This window comes from Dreissena polymorpha, chromosome 13 (assembly GCF_020536995.1).
Source record: "Dreissena polymorpha isolate Duluth1 chromosome 13, UMN_Dpol_1.0, whole genome shotgun sequence".
NCBI classification, from domain to species: domain Eukaryota; kingdom Metazoa; phylum Mollusca; class Bivalvia; order Myida; family Dreissenidae; genus Dreissena; species Dreissena polymorpha.
The window spans coordinates 29819919-29835530 of NC_068367.1; the positions used below are offsets into that span (position 1 = coordinate 29819919).

A 15612-nucleotide genomic window follows, 5' to 3' on the forward strand; every position below is an offset into this window, starting at 1 on the left:
CGTGTTGTCCCAAGTAGTACAACCCGCAAGAAGCAAGCTGGTATTTGTTTGGTTGTATTTGGGGAGACCAATGCTCAAACGTTTTCAGTCTGTCGATATAGTTGTTCATGAACATACTTGTTTCATTCGTGCAAAAAGCGTCGGTATCATCCATGATATGATATGATATTATATTACACATGCAATTGGTTATTTCAACATCTTTATACATTTTTTGTCTCAAAAATACTCTTGGTCAAACGTTACGAGTTTTGTTCTCTTGGCTTTTGAGCTCAACAAAATCCCATTAATGGTTTGAAGTCGTTTTGTGGGATCTTGGTGTGTCCAGCACAAATCATATTTCGGATTGATCAGAATAACCTCAATATCGACATAGTACACAATTTCCGTATCTGTCGCTTTCCAACATTGATCTCGCGTCGAAAATGTAAACTTCACATCTGGATAGAGATCCATGATGTACATTTCGACAGCTTTGTTCCACTTTTCAATATTCAAACGCAACATATGTCGAAAAAATCCCAAATCTTTGAGTTCAACGGCTAGCATTGTTTAGGTGTATAGAATCAATTTTCAAGTTACTACCTATATAACATTTTCTACCAAACAAACAAACACATGTTAACGTTTCAACAAGTTTATTCAATATTTTGCACATCGACAATTGACAGGCACGCAGTGACAGGTCCAGCATCGGTGCATTCGGTTTATACGTCGCTGTGTTATTTTGCCCACGCTGAGAAAGAATGGAGGACGTTTCGCCACCGCAATTTCAGCTTCCCAGTCTTCGGTTTTCGTTTTTGGAGTTACCACCCCGATGCTGGTATTTTCTGAAACAGAAAAAGCAAAAGTTAACAACTAAATGAACAATGCTTACAATAAAAACTGCTATGAAAACACAATATCTTATCAACACAACTTACTTTTCATCTCGGACTGGCTTATTTCTAAGTCCCAATTCTCAGTCTGTGGAACTTGAAATTTATTTGCTGGTACAGACATGTTGTCGCTTTGGTGTTTAAATCAAAAATGATTTGAATCAATAGTCATGTAGCGCATTTTATATTCAGCGACTGTTTGAGAACCACTAACCCAAAGTTGTTGTCACTTGTGTTCGTGTACAGAATATTGAGAATTTTGTTTGCAGTATTGTATTGACAAGAAACAAAGTTGTACTTTGTTTGCACCAAACGCTCAATTTCATCACGAAGTGTCGCTGAGTCATCTTGCTGCGAGACCTCAAGAATGCTTCTCATGCGAAATGAGTCAAGTTGTTTGTTCCAAAAATCAGTAGTGCATTTGGGTACGAGTGTTTGACCATAACGTTTGATTAGACACGAAGCCAGTTTGTCATGCGTATTCTTTGAAAATGTTAGTACTCCAATCATACTTAAGGCTTGTGTCAAGTAATAGCTCGTAGCTGCCATATCTTTGGTACATGTTCTTGAAAAATAAAGGTGACACTGATGAACCTCATTGCCGTAGTTATCTTCGTAATCGGTTTGTTCGCAAAGCAGAAAATCAAACCCATTGCTGTGTGAATCACTAAACCTGAGCTTCACAAACTGTATGTATTCAGGTTTAGATATATGAATGACAACTTGTTCTAGGTCTGTTTGTGTGAAATCAACAGGCAAAACATGTTTTTCGTTGATAACAATGTAACACGATGAATCAAAATCAAAGTTTTGATTTATGTGTGTTGCTAACAACTCGGGTTGGTTTGATTTGATGAGTGCATTTAATTTGCTTTCGCCTTTCCGTTCGATGCAACGAGCCATATCTGTTTTCAAAACCTACTTTTTCAAGCTTATACCACTAACTTTGTAACATGACGGGTTGTATATAAAGCCATGCAACTTATTCAATGCGTCTCATTTACAATCTGACAACAGAAGCGACAACATGTCGGTCCAAACATTGTGCGAAAAATTCATTCGCGAGAAAAGAAATTTCAATGCGAATGGTCACCAAAAGAAGTACATGTTTAGCGTTACATGTCCTTTCACAGATGTCGAGGGACTGCGTTTTACGTCGATAACTAACAGTCCGTATGACTACTTGAACTACAAGCCAACGCTGGACCATGTGTTTCTCGATGAACCGACACTAGCTGCGTTTGAACGATATGTTGACTTGATGTTTTCTGTTGCCGATGAAAAGATTGATATGTGCTACTTCAAAATATTGAAAACATTAGTACCAGAACATTTCGCAACTCTTAACGAGCGCATAAAGAAGGGTAGATACATGCAGTCGAATCCCACGTTAAACTACAGACTGCCGATATGCATAATACCAGTGTTGGAGTTGCATGGAATCGAGGAGTTCAGCAAAGTTTATTCTGTGAAATCGACTTGTCTTTCTTTGGAAAGGACTCAGATACGATTGAAGCTGAACACCTACTTTCGAGCAGTCATGACATTACTCGATTGTACGGAAAACGATATCGTGGAAATATTGGTGAAAAAAGGAGTGCTACCGAGTAAAAACTTTCAGCTTGTCAGTACACAGAAAGAGCTCACAATAGGTCTGAAAATTGTGAGAAGCTGTGGTGAAATATACGAAGCGTTGCAAACTGGCATCGAAATGAGAGAGATGAATGCTAACGTATACTCACTGCAACCAAAATATGGATATCCAAATACAAATTTGTGTCAGGCGTTAGAGGTTTTGTTTGTGATGCATCCTTTGTACAGCAAGCACATTGAACAGTCTTCACATTGAAACGGAGCTGATCGATGGGGGAAAAGGTAGACTAGTCCAATGCTATTCCTAATCGTAAACGCAAATTTGCTGAACATTCAAAGGATCAGTCCAGTCTCCCCAAAAAGATGCTTTGCAAAACACAAGAACAAACATGGAATGACTTGCCTTGTTCTGATAAGAAGGCGTGTTCGGAGCAAAACGAGATAATCAGTATGCCGGTCGATTTGGCAGTCGTGAAAGAAGAAATCGTGGAAACGTTCACCCCAGAACAAGAGGTACAAGAAAACCCGATGCCCGTAAGCGATATGTTGCCCGAAGAAGACCCATGTAAAGTTTACTTCATCAATCAGTGTCAAAACGAAGAACACGAAGATATGCTCTCTCAAGCGGTTAGAACATGCATTCCCAACATTCACATCCCACCGAACTTTGTCGCATTTTGTGTGTCGAAGGAATTGCTGACAAACGGCCTCGTTTTGTACATTCCTGCAGATTTTGTGTTGTAGTCTGTTGTGTGCAAATTTTTTGTTATATAGCTATTACATGTGTTTTGTTAGATGAATGAAATAAAAACCAGCTATGTTGCGCTTCATACTATTTGTCTTGTTTGTGTCTCTATGTAGCTGTAACGATAACTGCTTCAAGAAATCGCCAGAGCGCGATCTGGGTATATACAATGGTGCATTCTCGATCGTTTCCTATGATGATGCGCTAGACAAGTTACGCAAAATTGTATATATTCCTGAGAGAATGTACACAACGCAATATGATATTCTCGAGGCCATACGAAAAGTCATAAATCAAAATTTGGGCGTGAAAGACAATTATTTGACCATTGATAATCACAGGGACAGGTTTTGTTTCCAAATCAAAGGCAAACTCTTTTTATTTTGACCCCGAATATAGGTAGGATGCTAGCTACCTGATTCTCTATGGCGATTCTTGGTACCAGACAATACATCTAATCATGTTGCAGACATCGAAAAACGCAGTAGCGATAATGATTTCGTTACATCGACAGTTTCAAACGAAATTGACACACACACAAACAGCGAAATGGAAAACACAACGCTTGCTTATATCCCCAACAATGGTTCGACAACCACAAAGGTTAACAAAAAAAGCACGCAAGCAACACTGAGAGTTGCACACGAAAATACCACTAAAACATTAAGTAAAAAACATAACACATCAGTTGTCAATGCCCTTAGCGATGGTTCAACAACCACAAAGGTTGAAGAAAATAGCGATCTTGGCACATCGATAGTTGCAAACGAAACTAGCACACAACAAAACTACAGTAAAATCCATAACATAACGAGTGGTAATATCACAAATAATGGCTCAACAACCACAAAGGCTAACGAAAATAGCGAAACAGGATCTGTCCTTGTTATAATCGAAGTTGTGTTTTGCATTCTAGCCGTGTTTGCAATCGTTCTTGGACTTATAGGATTTGTGTATAACGTTATAAAAAAAACACAGGAACTAAAATAAATATAAAACACACTTATACAAACGGATCTTGTCATTCTTGATGTTCTAAGCCAACCATGCGGTCGTTTATCATTTTGTGTTTTTTCATTGTTGTCCGCGCAGACACAACAGTTCAAAGCTGTTTCTTCAACAACCACATCGAGAGTTGCAAACAAAACTAGCACACAACAGAACTACAGTGAAATCGATAACATAACGAGTGGTAATATCACCACCAATGGCTCAACAACCACAAAGGCTAACGAACATGGCGAAAAAGGATCTGTCGACGTTGTGTTTTGCATTCTAGTCGTGTTTGCAATCGTTTTTGGAATAATAGGATTTATGTCGTACGTAATAAAAAGATCATAAGAACTAAAATAAATATAAAACACACTTAAACAAACGGATCTTGTCATTCTTGATGTTCTGAGCCAAGCATGCGGGCGTTTATCATTTTGTGTTTTTTCATTGTTGTCCGCGCAGACACAACAGTTCAAAGCGTTTCTTCTTACGGTTTACAAAACTGTTATTGCAATGTGTGTGATCCGACTAAAAGTATTGGTAAAATATATGATGGATCTTGCTACTTTATCAGTATTGAGCAACAGTTCAAAGTTGGAAACCAGTTTTCAACGAACGTCAATGTACGTAAAACTGTAAACAGCACCGACTATAATGCATACGATGTGGTCATTTTTGGACATAAAAACATTCATCTAAAAACGGTTTTCACTCAAGTAAGCAACGAATTTATTTTAAACAACATCCAAGGTTCTATCAAGATAGCGCTGTTCAACAACAAAGATAGGCCTGCTCAATGCGTTCATTTGTTCAAACGAAAATATTTGGGCATTTCATGCGAAACGGCTAACGTAGCGCTGCTAAAAGCGGATCGAGGAGAGTTTGTGACTGTGTCACCTTTCAATCCGCGTGCGTACAAGACATGTTCATTTGACGAAAACGCAGCAGCGTCGATCACATCACCTAAAACTTGTTTCGTGGTGAGTGAAGATGGCCAGTGCTTACCAGCAGTGCTGCAAACAGAAGAAGAGTTTCAAAACGCTTTTGACTATCTGATTAACAGAACGCACGACCCGAAGGTGAATGCAATATCTCAAAATTTGATGTTCAAAATTGACAGTCTGAACGAAACGCTCGAATTAAACGATTACGCGATAGTCTATTCGCGAGTGTCATATGATGAGAACAATACGTGCTTGTATATCGACGTGAATGAAAAATCTATTTCGTATGAAGATTGTACAACAAAACGAACTCTGTGTCAGATTAGAATTCCTGGTATGGGACTGGATTCACCGAGTGACGATGATTCCAAAATAAACAGCTTTTGGGTCTTATTTATTGCACTAACATTTGTGGTTGTTTCTTTGGTTATAGTTATAGTTATTGCGTATGTGTTGCAAGGATTTCAATCTAGACGTTTTCAAACTACTACCACCGTTCAAATAACAAGCGCCTAACTCGAGTATAAAACCATTCACGCAAAGTCAGTAGTTGTCATAACGTAAAAAATGTTCAGCTGTGAGTTTGTGGCTGCGATGGTAGCAAATTACTTGGAATGCAAGCAGTTTGAGGACTCAAATGACACTCTTTGTGACATCGTCGAATGTGTGATTTTGCTTGTAAATAGCACTGTTACGATGCATGTTCTTACAAAAGATGAACTGACCATAGCTTGTTTTGATGAAGACTATTTCGCCGAGTTGCTTGAACAAAAGCTGAACAATGGTTTGAGCTGGGATGTGTTTGTGACAGCATTTGTTTTGTTTGCGGCCGTCGTACGTGAAATATCGAATTACAACGCTGAAGGCTTCTACCACCTGAATAAACTACAGAACGTGTTCCGTAAATATAGACTTACTGACTGGGTTGCAAATCAACCTGGTAAATGGACATCGTTTGTACAGTATTGTAAGCGAGTTTGTTGAATAAAAAGTAGAAAACAGACAAATTTGTGTTAAGTTGTTTTATTCATATGTTCAATCATCACATTCACGGTCGCTCTGTAAACTAAACGATACATTTGATTCCAACTCTACAAACAAATCGTTTTTATCAAAAATGTTTTTGATACCAATCATATCGATGATTTCCTTGCACATAGCACAGCCGTTGGATTTCAGTAAATCATATTTCTTTTCAGTCTCGCCATCTCGATCAGAAATACTGAAAAGCAGTTTCGTTTCATCTAGTGTATCCCGTATTATTAGATCGACATCGGCGTAATTATCGTCGTTGATTTCGACGTTTCCAACAACATCTTCAACAAGCATTAAGTACACGCTAAGATGAACTGTGATTCCAAAGCACGTTAGTTTAATTTCGTACTTAAACTCAGGTCTTGGCTCGAAATAACAATTTGACCAACCCGGTTGAAACGTTTCAGATCTATACGCATAGAACTTCTTAACTTTGGGCTTTTCCGTTGATGTGATGCTCAAATACTTCGATACTATTTCCCACAACTGTTTTGCATCAGCTTGTGACTTGATTTTCCTTTTCCTTTTTTCAATGCGATCATACTTCGACATTTGCGGACGAGCATAAGATGACCATCTGCGTCCAAAGTACATGTTTTGAAATGTAACACTTTCCGATATTAACTGACACTTAAATGGTTTGTGATCGAAATCGTTACAAAATGTGCATATATATTAGCGCTACGCAGAGTTAACTTCATTTGTTGATGTTTGCGACTATATTTCTTGGCATTTTGCTTATTCAATTAATCATCGAAGAACGAAACCCAGATTTTTGGGATCGCAAAAAGACTAAACTTGACAACAACAAGAAGCCATGATCGGTGTTACAATGCTTGCGATTATCTGTATTCAAGACTTACGATGGTGGTTTTCTGTTAGAAAAATACGAAAAGAATGCATACAGGTTATGAAAGAACTTCGTGAACGCTTTCAAGCAAATAGTTGCTGTGATTGCAAAGACTGCAAAAAACGTATGGCTCAACTTCACCTGGAAAAAGAGCAAGCAGTGAAAGACTCGCGTACTTGTATAATTTGCTGCAATGAAGAGAAAACCTTTGCCGTAGCACCATGCATGCACCTTTTCTGCGTACACTGTTGCTGGCACATGCATATATACGGGAACAAATGCGCTGTTTGTAGATCTGAAATATTTGATTGGAAGCGGATTCATTGGACTGATTAGTGTTATGACTTTTAGTGCATGCTTGTGTGTGTATTTGTTTGAATAGTATCGTCAAATAAAATGTTGAAATGCATTTTATGTTTTGGTTGTTAGTTTGGTAGAGAAGATGCAAGTATATTGACGTTTTGGGTTTTATCTTGCTGCGTGAAGAAAACAAACACGCGTGTTTACTGTTTTTGCTCTTTATTTTCAACATACAACAAACAAAATACGACATTTAGTTCATAACATTTTCTTCTCTGCGCTTTCGGCTCAAACTACGACTGAACACTTTTGTAAAGCTTCTCTTTCTAGTTCTCGACCGCTTTTCATCGTTTTCGCTAGGTTCGTTGACAGACATTGGTTTTTGGTTTTCCTTAGACTCGTTTTCTCGTCTTAACAATTCGTTATCATACGCGGTTTTGTTGTGAAATGTAAGAAGTTGTGGAATGCGTTTAAGAAACATCACCACTTCTGTCATGCCTAGGTGCTCAGCGAGTTCGATCATGTTTACCAGACTAGAGATTGACTGCCAATCCGAGTAATCTAGCGTGAGACCGTTACATTGGTACTCAGACAGGTTCATGAGAATTTCAAACACGTTCATCAATTCTTGAACACTGTACTTCGGCTGAATCTTGACATGATTTGTCTTAACGTTAGTGAACATTTTCACAATTGCTGCTGGGTATGATCTTTGTTCTTTGCCCACATAAAATACAACCCTGTCTTTGCTTTGTTTAAGCGACTGAATGAGCTTTGAAGAGATTTCAATACCAATATCGTACTTCAGTTTAGTGAACAAGCGATTAGTGGCTTCGGTGTCAGTGACACGATTAATATCTTTAATGTTTATGGTTGACATGGTTGTTGGTTGTGTGCGGGTTTAGCGTTTCTATAGAAAAAACTATCCTTAAATAGATTTTTATCTCAATTTTCCAAACCGTAATTTGTGATTGCATAGACAGTTAAACATCCACAAAAAGTCGTGTTTTTTCTTAAGCTGGGCATCACCTCCTATAGTGTTGATCATGACAAGAAAAACATAAACGCCTAGAAGCGAATAAGGACATAGTGACGTGTTTCTCGAATGTTTGTATGTATCGTAAATAAACTTGATGTATGTGGAATTGTTAACCGTACTTTCGTCAAACAGAGAGAAAAAATTGTAAGCTTTAAGTCGGTTGTATCCACAAATAGGATCGCCAAATACTGAATCAAAATGGCTTGTAATTTCGCTAGTTGTCAATTTTTTGAACAACGACATGCGTTCATCGTCTTTGAACTCATTGAGAACCATTGTGACACACGTTTGAATTCCACACCCGAGTTTTGAGTTCATTTCTACTAGCTTGCTTTCGAATATTCGTATTGGTTCTTCATATTCTGTTATGTATTGAAAAATGCATAGCGAGCATTCGTGGTGATGTCTAGAGTACATGGGTGAAAGCAAGTAGGTGTTTTGTGCTAACTGTTCGTCTTCGTCAACAATCAAAACCTCGTCAATATCCATTGATAAGGCAACAAATGTTTACAGTTCATTGATACAATTTATTTACAACATATACAAAAAATGTAACACACACAAGTCAACATAATCATACAATATTGCAACAACGTAGTCATTCGTCATCATCGCTCAATTCTAGATCACTGAGTATAGTCTTTTCCTTTTTCGGTTTCTTTGCAGCTTTCGTTTCACCAGATTTGCGCATTCTTTTAACAGCCAGACCGTTCATAATTTCCTTTTCATCATCGTTTAGCGTATCTGAGATTTCTGTATCGGAGATGTCGATATCGGCATATTTGCGTTTTTCCTCAACATTGGAAGATTTTATTCGCTCTATTAGCGCAAACATGTTTTCGTCTTCCCCAGAACCGAGTATTTTGTTAATCACATCAATTGGAATTCGATCGAAAACGTTAGAGCTCACAGTCTTCACAACATCGTCCTGCAGGTTTTTTGTTTTCTTGATGCCCTTTATCAGATTCTGCGTTCTTACTTTGAGGCTTTTGTACTGCGCTAGTTTGGCATCAATCTGTTTTAGTTTCTCTGAAAGTTCTTTTATTTTCAAATAATCGTTAGGCGACAAGAAGACACCTGACTCGACTTCAGAAACCAAATTCCTTTTCACGCCGTGATTGAGTACAGTGTTCGCAAACTGCTGTATTCGTTCTCGGTTGTTCGTTTTTATAGCATAGCTCGAGGTCAACATTGCTTGTGCCATCGTAGAAAGTGATTGCGAGTGTGCTTATTTTGTTAACTGCAGCTATATATATACGCTTGAAAAATAATGCACGCCTTACTTGTTCATCATTGGCTTGAATAATCGAATGTAGTACGCCTCTTTGGCTTTACGCACGTGCTTGTCTCGCTCTGTCTCCAAAACGAATACAGTGTACCGTTCCTTAACATCGCACAAGTGTTTCCCACATTCTATCAAATGGTCAGTAGCTCGACACAAATGCTGCTCTGTTCGAATATGAGAGTTGTGTGTGTGAATGCGTTTTCTCAGATTAACGGTCTCGCCAATATACTCACCGCCGCAAGTGTTGCACTTCAGAACATATATAACATCTTTTGATTTACAAGTCAAGTTCTCTCCATCTTCCACCTTATACACAAAACCACATTTAAACTGAAAACTATTTCCACTCTTTATTTGAGAACATAGAGTGCAGCGCTCACCGTTACATGGTTTAACTTTGTAGTCCATCAACAACTCGAAATAGTGAAATTATGACTAAACATGTGTTTATGCGTTTTTTGTTACAAAAACATGAAGATGAGCTGGTGCTGTGAAATTGATTCTTTGTTCCTGCATAGCACAAGTAATGTCAAAACACGAACAGTTTTGCGAATTTAGCTGACTGATATGTAGAATTTTACTTATTGTTGTGAAACAAAACTCGATTGTCAAGTCGAATATGAACACGTTTTCGTCTCCAATATCGTCTAGTATGGTTTCAAAAATGCTTTCGAGCAGTTCTTGTTCATTGATCAAAACGCTGATGCATTTAAAAACGTGGATGGAAAATTCTTGAGTGTTACCAATGCTCTCGCGTTCAATGGTATACATGTTGTTATACGAAGTCATTGTGAGTTATGACAATAGCGGATACAAACGCTTTGATATATGTTAACTCTTTACAACAGTATCGTTATGCCGAGCTATGCTGTGTAGTACAATTATGAAGCAAATAGCAGCTATCACAAGCACAATGAATCCACCAACGCTAACAGCGACAGTTTCCCACAACGTTAGTTTTTTAAGTCCCGGTTCGTCATTCGATGCACTTTTACCAAACAATACCTCGCAAATTGTGAGTCCTTTTTTGCATTTTTCGAATGAAATTGTCTTTGATCGCATGTCGACAAACGTGCATTCGTGTTCACTGATTGCTTTTTTGTTGTACACAATGAAGTGTTCGCTTGTGACAGAACTGTCATCTATATTTTTTATTTGAAACTTTGCCTCACTCATATTGTGTGCCGTGTTCTGAGTAATGCTAACCAAATATGAAACTAACTTATCATCCAAATCGTAAACACTCGCAATACTTGAGTGCGAACAATTTGCATCAATCCGAAAACATTTGCCATTTTCCGCTTTCACAGCACCAATATCGCAGTATGTGAAATTAGCCAATTGTATTTGTGGTACGCGAATGAAATGACCATTTCTCGCTATAAGCACAGCATTCGTGCTCTCGGTACAATTCTCAATTTGATACGTATTTCTGAATAACGACATACAAATCTTATCAACAGTTGTGCCATCTTTGGTGCTGAAGACAGTAAGTCGATATGATGAAGCCTTTTTCGCGAGAATAACTTCGTTACTCACTTGTTTCACTATTTGACTTAGCATCGCACGTAAAGCATGATTACGTTCGTTGATAATCAAGAGTGTGTATTCACGAAACGGAGAAAAATGCGTATTAGAGGAAATCTTGAATGATGAATCCAAGTTGATGAAATAGCAACGATTGTTATGTACTTTACCGATTGTAGTAGAACGATTACATGTTATGCAGTAACAATTTTGCAATCCATACGTAGATACTTCTGCAACGGTCTGCTTGTTGTGCTTAATTCCCATTTTATGCTTGTTGATAGCATCTTGCATATTTTGAAATTGTTGGTTAACAATGTTATCGTTTTTAACTGGCAGACTAACGTTGAGTTTTGGCTTGGTAAGAGCATTTTGAATTTTGTGAGAAGTTTGGTTAACAACAGTATTTTTTTTAACTGTTGGACTTATCTTGTTTTTTGGCTTGTTGGTAGAAGTTTGAATATCGTAAAATGTTTGGCTAACGAAAGTATTGGCATTTTGAATATCGTGAATTTTTTGGCTTACGATAGGGTCAACGATAGGTTTGTTTGTTACTGACAGTACTTTAGTGTTTTTGAAAAAAAAGTCAGAAAAATCGATAATTGGAACATTTTCAGCGCTTTGCTTTTCATCCAAATTATCGTCAGAGTAATCCTCATCAAAGTTATCCTCGTCAGAGTAATTCTCGTCAGATTGATCATAGTCAAAGTCGAACTTATCATCGATTTTTAAGCGGATCTCACTCATTTCTTGCTCTATTTGTGTAATTGTGTCTCGCAATTCTTTGGACTTAGAAGGGATTATTTCCAAACCTAGATCATATTCTTTGATATACTTGGCGACTGACAAATCATTCATTTTTCTCTTCAATAACGCATTTTTGATTCGTGTTAACGCATGATCCTGTTTCTCGGGACTAGCACCTTCTAAATTCACATCGCACCATGTTCCGAACGTTGTACACAGTTCAATATTAAATCTGATGAAGGCATGACCGTGCATCCCATTTGCACAAATTTCACTTCCATCATATGTCAATGAAAAATTGTACGGAAACAAAGGTATCCAAGCGTGTGTGTAAATTTCAGTAAACACAGATTCTACAAACTCACTGATAGAGTACGTTTTCGGCTCAATTTGCAATCTAACTAAAAGACTTGGTAAGTCGTAAGTGATAAACATTGATCCCGCTACAAAACCATCAACTACACTGTATACCGGTTTTGAAAACGCTTTTTTCTTGTTCGGACATCTAGATAGACCTATGGATTTGCATTGTTGCTCATGACCTTCTAAACTAAACTCTGGGTTTTTCATCCATTTGTTGAAAAATTGTAAATTTTCTTTGACATCGTCGTATAATGACAAATACTCATAGGTTACGTTTATCAACACATAAAATAAACCATTCGTAACGTCAATCGGTGTGTCCTGTACATGCTTGAAACAAGACGGTTCATAAAAATTTGGTTTAGGACGTCCTAACGCATTTGTATGTAAAACTAAGGGAAAAAACAGGGCAACTATATGCACAAACATATACATGACGAGTTTTTGATGCATTGTCATTTTGGAAAGTTCCTATATAAGTATTTTCAAACAACAAATTGAAGTTATTTGTCTTTCAGTCATTCACATGGATTACACCACAAATAGCATTCCTATGTGTCTGTGGACAGATTTCCAGCATGTAGAAATAAATACAAGAGAACATTTTGCACATCAATTCGAAACGTACGCAAAACTCAAAGCTTCTCTACAACCAACGAAGTTGATAATGTGTCTATTTGATGAAATTGTTGAATTCGTTTGCAGCAAAACAAACATAAGCAAAATCAAGATTCAACATGCGCTGATGGACTCTTGTACTTCAAGAAAAACCTTTTCAATTTGGTCGTTTCTGATCAAAGATGTGACAAAAGAAACCTTGAACGTTCTTGCTACGAAAGCGAACCGGTGCAGATTCGATTTATTGTATGGTTTCATTCATGCCGAAAACTGGATATGTGGTGCAATTGATTTTCGAGGTGCTGAAAAGTCAAAAGATATTGCCAAAGATATTCTTGAAACAGAGCACGTTTTTGAAATGTTTAGCGCGAATGCGATGACAAAATTTACCCATCAAATTGTGTCACATCGTGATTGTTGAATAAAATGTATTGTATTATAGCTTGTGTTTTTGTGTTTATTTTTTGATACTTCTCGAAAAACAAACAATACGCAAAATCGTTTTAGGGTTTTTTATTGACACATACATGCACAATCGAACACAAAAGAACAAACATGCCATAACTGTCAATGCCTGAGTCTTACATCTTCTTTGTTCATTTTCAATATCCATGTTATGATTGCTTATATTCAAATGTTTTGAGTCGTAGCGTTATCGAAAATACACCTAAACTTCCTATACAAATACATGGATGTTGCCTCTCATATTCATCCATGTATTGAACGAATGCCTCATAGTCAAAAAAATAAATATACTCGGTCTCTTCATCCCATAGACGTTCAACCTGATTTTGTTTTTCATCATCGATGCCACTGATTTCGTCCGCAAAACAATTGTCGAATTCTTCTTTATATTTTTCCTCCAAAAAACTTTCGTAAGATTGCAAAAACTGATCTTCTATCATATCATCGATATCACGGCTTCTGCAAACCCAACACATTTTTCTATCATGTATCTCTGCATCTTGATCATTGGAACCCTTTTGAAATATGTGATTATCATCGTCGATTTCGCCCCGGTAATATTTTTGCTTTTGATAAAACTGTTCGTAAGATTCGAAAACCTGTTCTTCCAGTATATCGCCAGCATCATTAGTTCTGCAAACCCAACACATTTTTCTATCATGTTTCTTTACATCTTGATCATTGGAACCTTTTTGAGGTATGTAATTATCATCGTCGATTCTGTCCTGGTAATATGTTTGCTTTTGATCTCGTTTTGCATTGCGTATTTTTGTTCTTTGTTTCTTTTTCAGCCTGTTTTCAGCCTTTTTACGCTGCTTTTCAGTTTGTTTTTGATAAGATTTGTAGCGGGTACGAGTACAAGTCTTGTCAATTTTCGCCATTAGCAGCTCATCCAAATCACTATAATTATCGTATTCGTCATACTTTTGGTCATCTTTTGTTTGAAGACTTTCTACCGATTTATTTGAATATTTTTGGTTATCATCGCTAGAATGAACATCTTGATCGCTTTCTGTTTCCACAATTCCATAATTATCTCTTTCATATTGCTTTTCAAACTCGTTTTCCAAGTACCTATCGCATAACTCATAGTCAAGAAATTCAAATTCAAAAGGACAAGCACGACCAAACCGTCGATGACTGAGTCTCACTATTTCTTCTTTGTTCATGTTCCAATCGAACACAAAAGGACAAGCGGGGCACAGCTGTCGATGCCTAACTCTCACATCTACTTTGTCCATGTTCCAAATGGAAATGTGCGCATTGCAAAACACGCATCTAACGCAATTAAAAATAGTGTCGGAGAAATTCTCTCTCGTGTCGGAGATGACACAAGGGTCGTAGATGAACCCTTGGCTAGCCAGGTCTTCCTTTGACACGCTGCGTTTGGATGGCCTGTCTTCAAAGGTTTGAAGTCTCTGGTCCATAGTTTGATAGCGACTGAAGGCTCGTGGTTCAGATTTTCTAAGCCTCGCAAAACGACTGTACACAGACATGTTTGCAAACAAACGTTCTTAGACTTACTAACGTATTCATCTCCTATTTATACCATTTTTTTGTAATGACTTATGCGATACAACTCTCGTAGTACAATTAGTGTTTGACATTGTATATTGAAAACAAAATTAGCCCGGCAAAATTAGCGGGGGGGTCTTTTTTAAAACCCCACCCCCCTTATTAAACCGTCAGAACATTTTCCGGGCATATCATATAGCGCCGCATCCCGCACCAAAAATGCACACAAGAAAAAAGTGGCTGTGGTTAAATTTCAACAATGTAAACATCCACCAGAGTATGTCAGTTTCAATTTTCACTTCTTAATGACGTATTGACGAAAGCAGTGACGTCACACAGACATGTATAGTTGTCGACGAAAGAAACGCGGCCGTTCATGTTGTGAACAAATTAAACTTTTAAACAATTGTTTATTAATGAAAATGGATAATATTAACTATAGAATATTGGGTTTATTGAAGAAGTTAATTCGAAACTAATCTTATTCGATATTGTAAACCGGAAGTACGCAAATAATTTACCTACAAAATAATAAATTTCTTGTCGTATTTTTTATTGAGGAATGCATATACGTGTCATGTAGCGTTTGTCGAAGTGTCTATGTTGCTCCAGCGGTGTTTGATTTTCCATCGCGAAAATAGATGACGGCAGGAATTATTTGACTTGATAGCCTATAAGGTAATGTCTCTCTGTATTTTAGAAAATTGATACAAAT

At 37.4% G+C, this 15612-nt stretch overlaps 1 long non-coding RNA gene across 1 annotated transcript; it reads right to left on the minus strand.

The window, feature by feature from the left end:
* Positions 1–621: 621 nt before the first annotated feature.
* Positions 622–1589, minus strand: LOC127854931 (uncharacterized). The gene is made up of 2 exons (XR_008037227.1): positions 924–1589; positions 622–830 (listed from the first exon to the last, which is right to left on the minus strand). It is a non-coding gene; the product is annotated as an uncharacterized LOC127854931 (long non-coding RNA).
* Positions 1590–15612: the final 14023 nt, after the last annotated feature.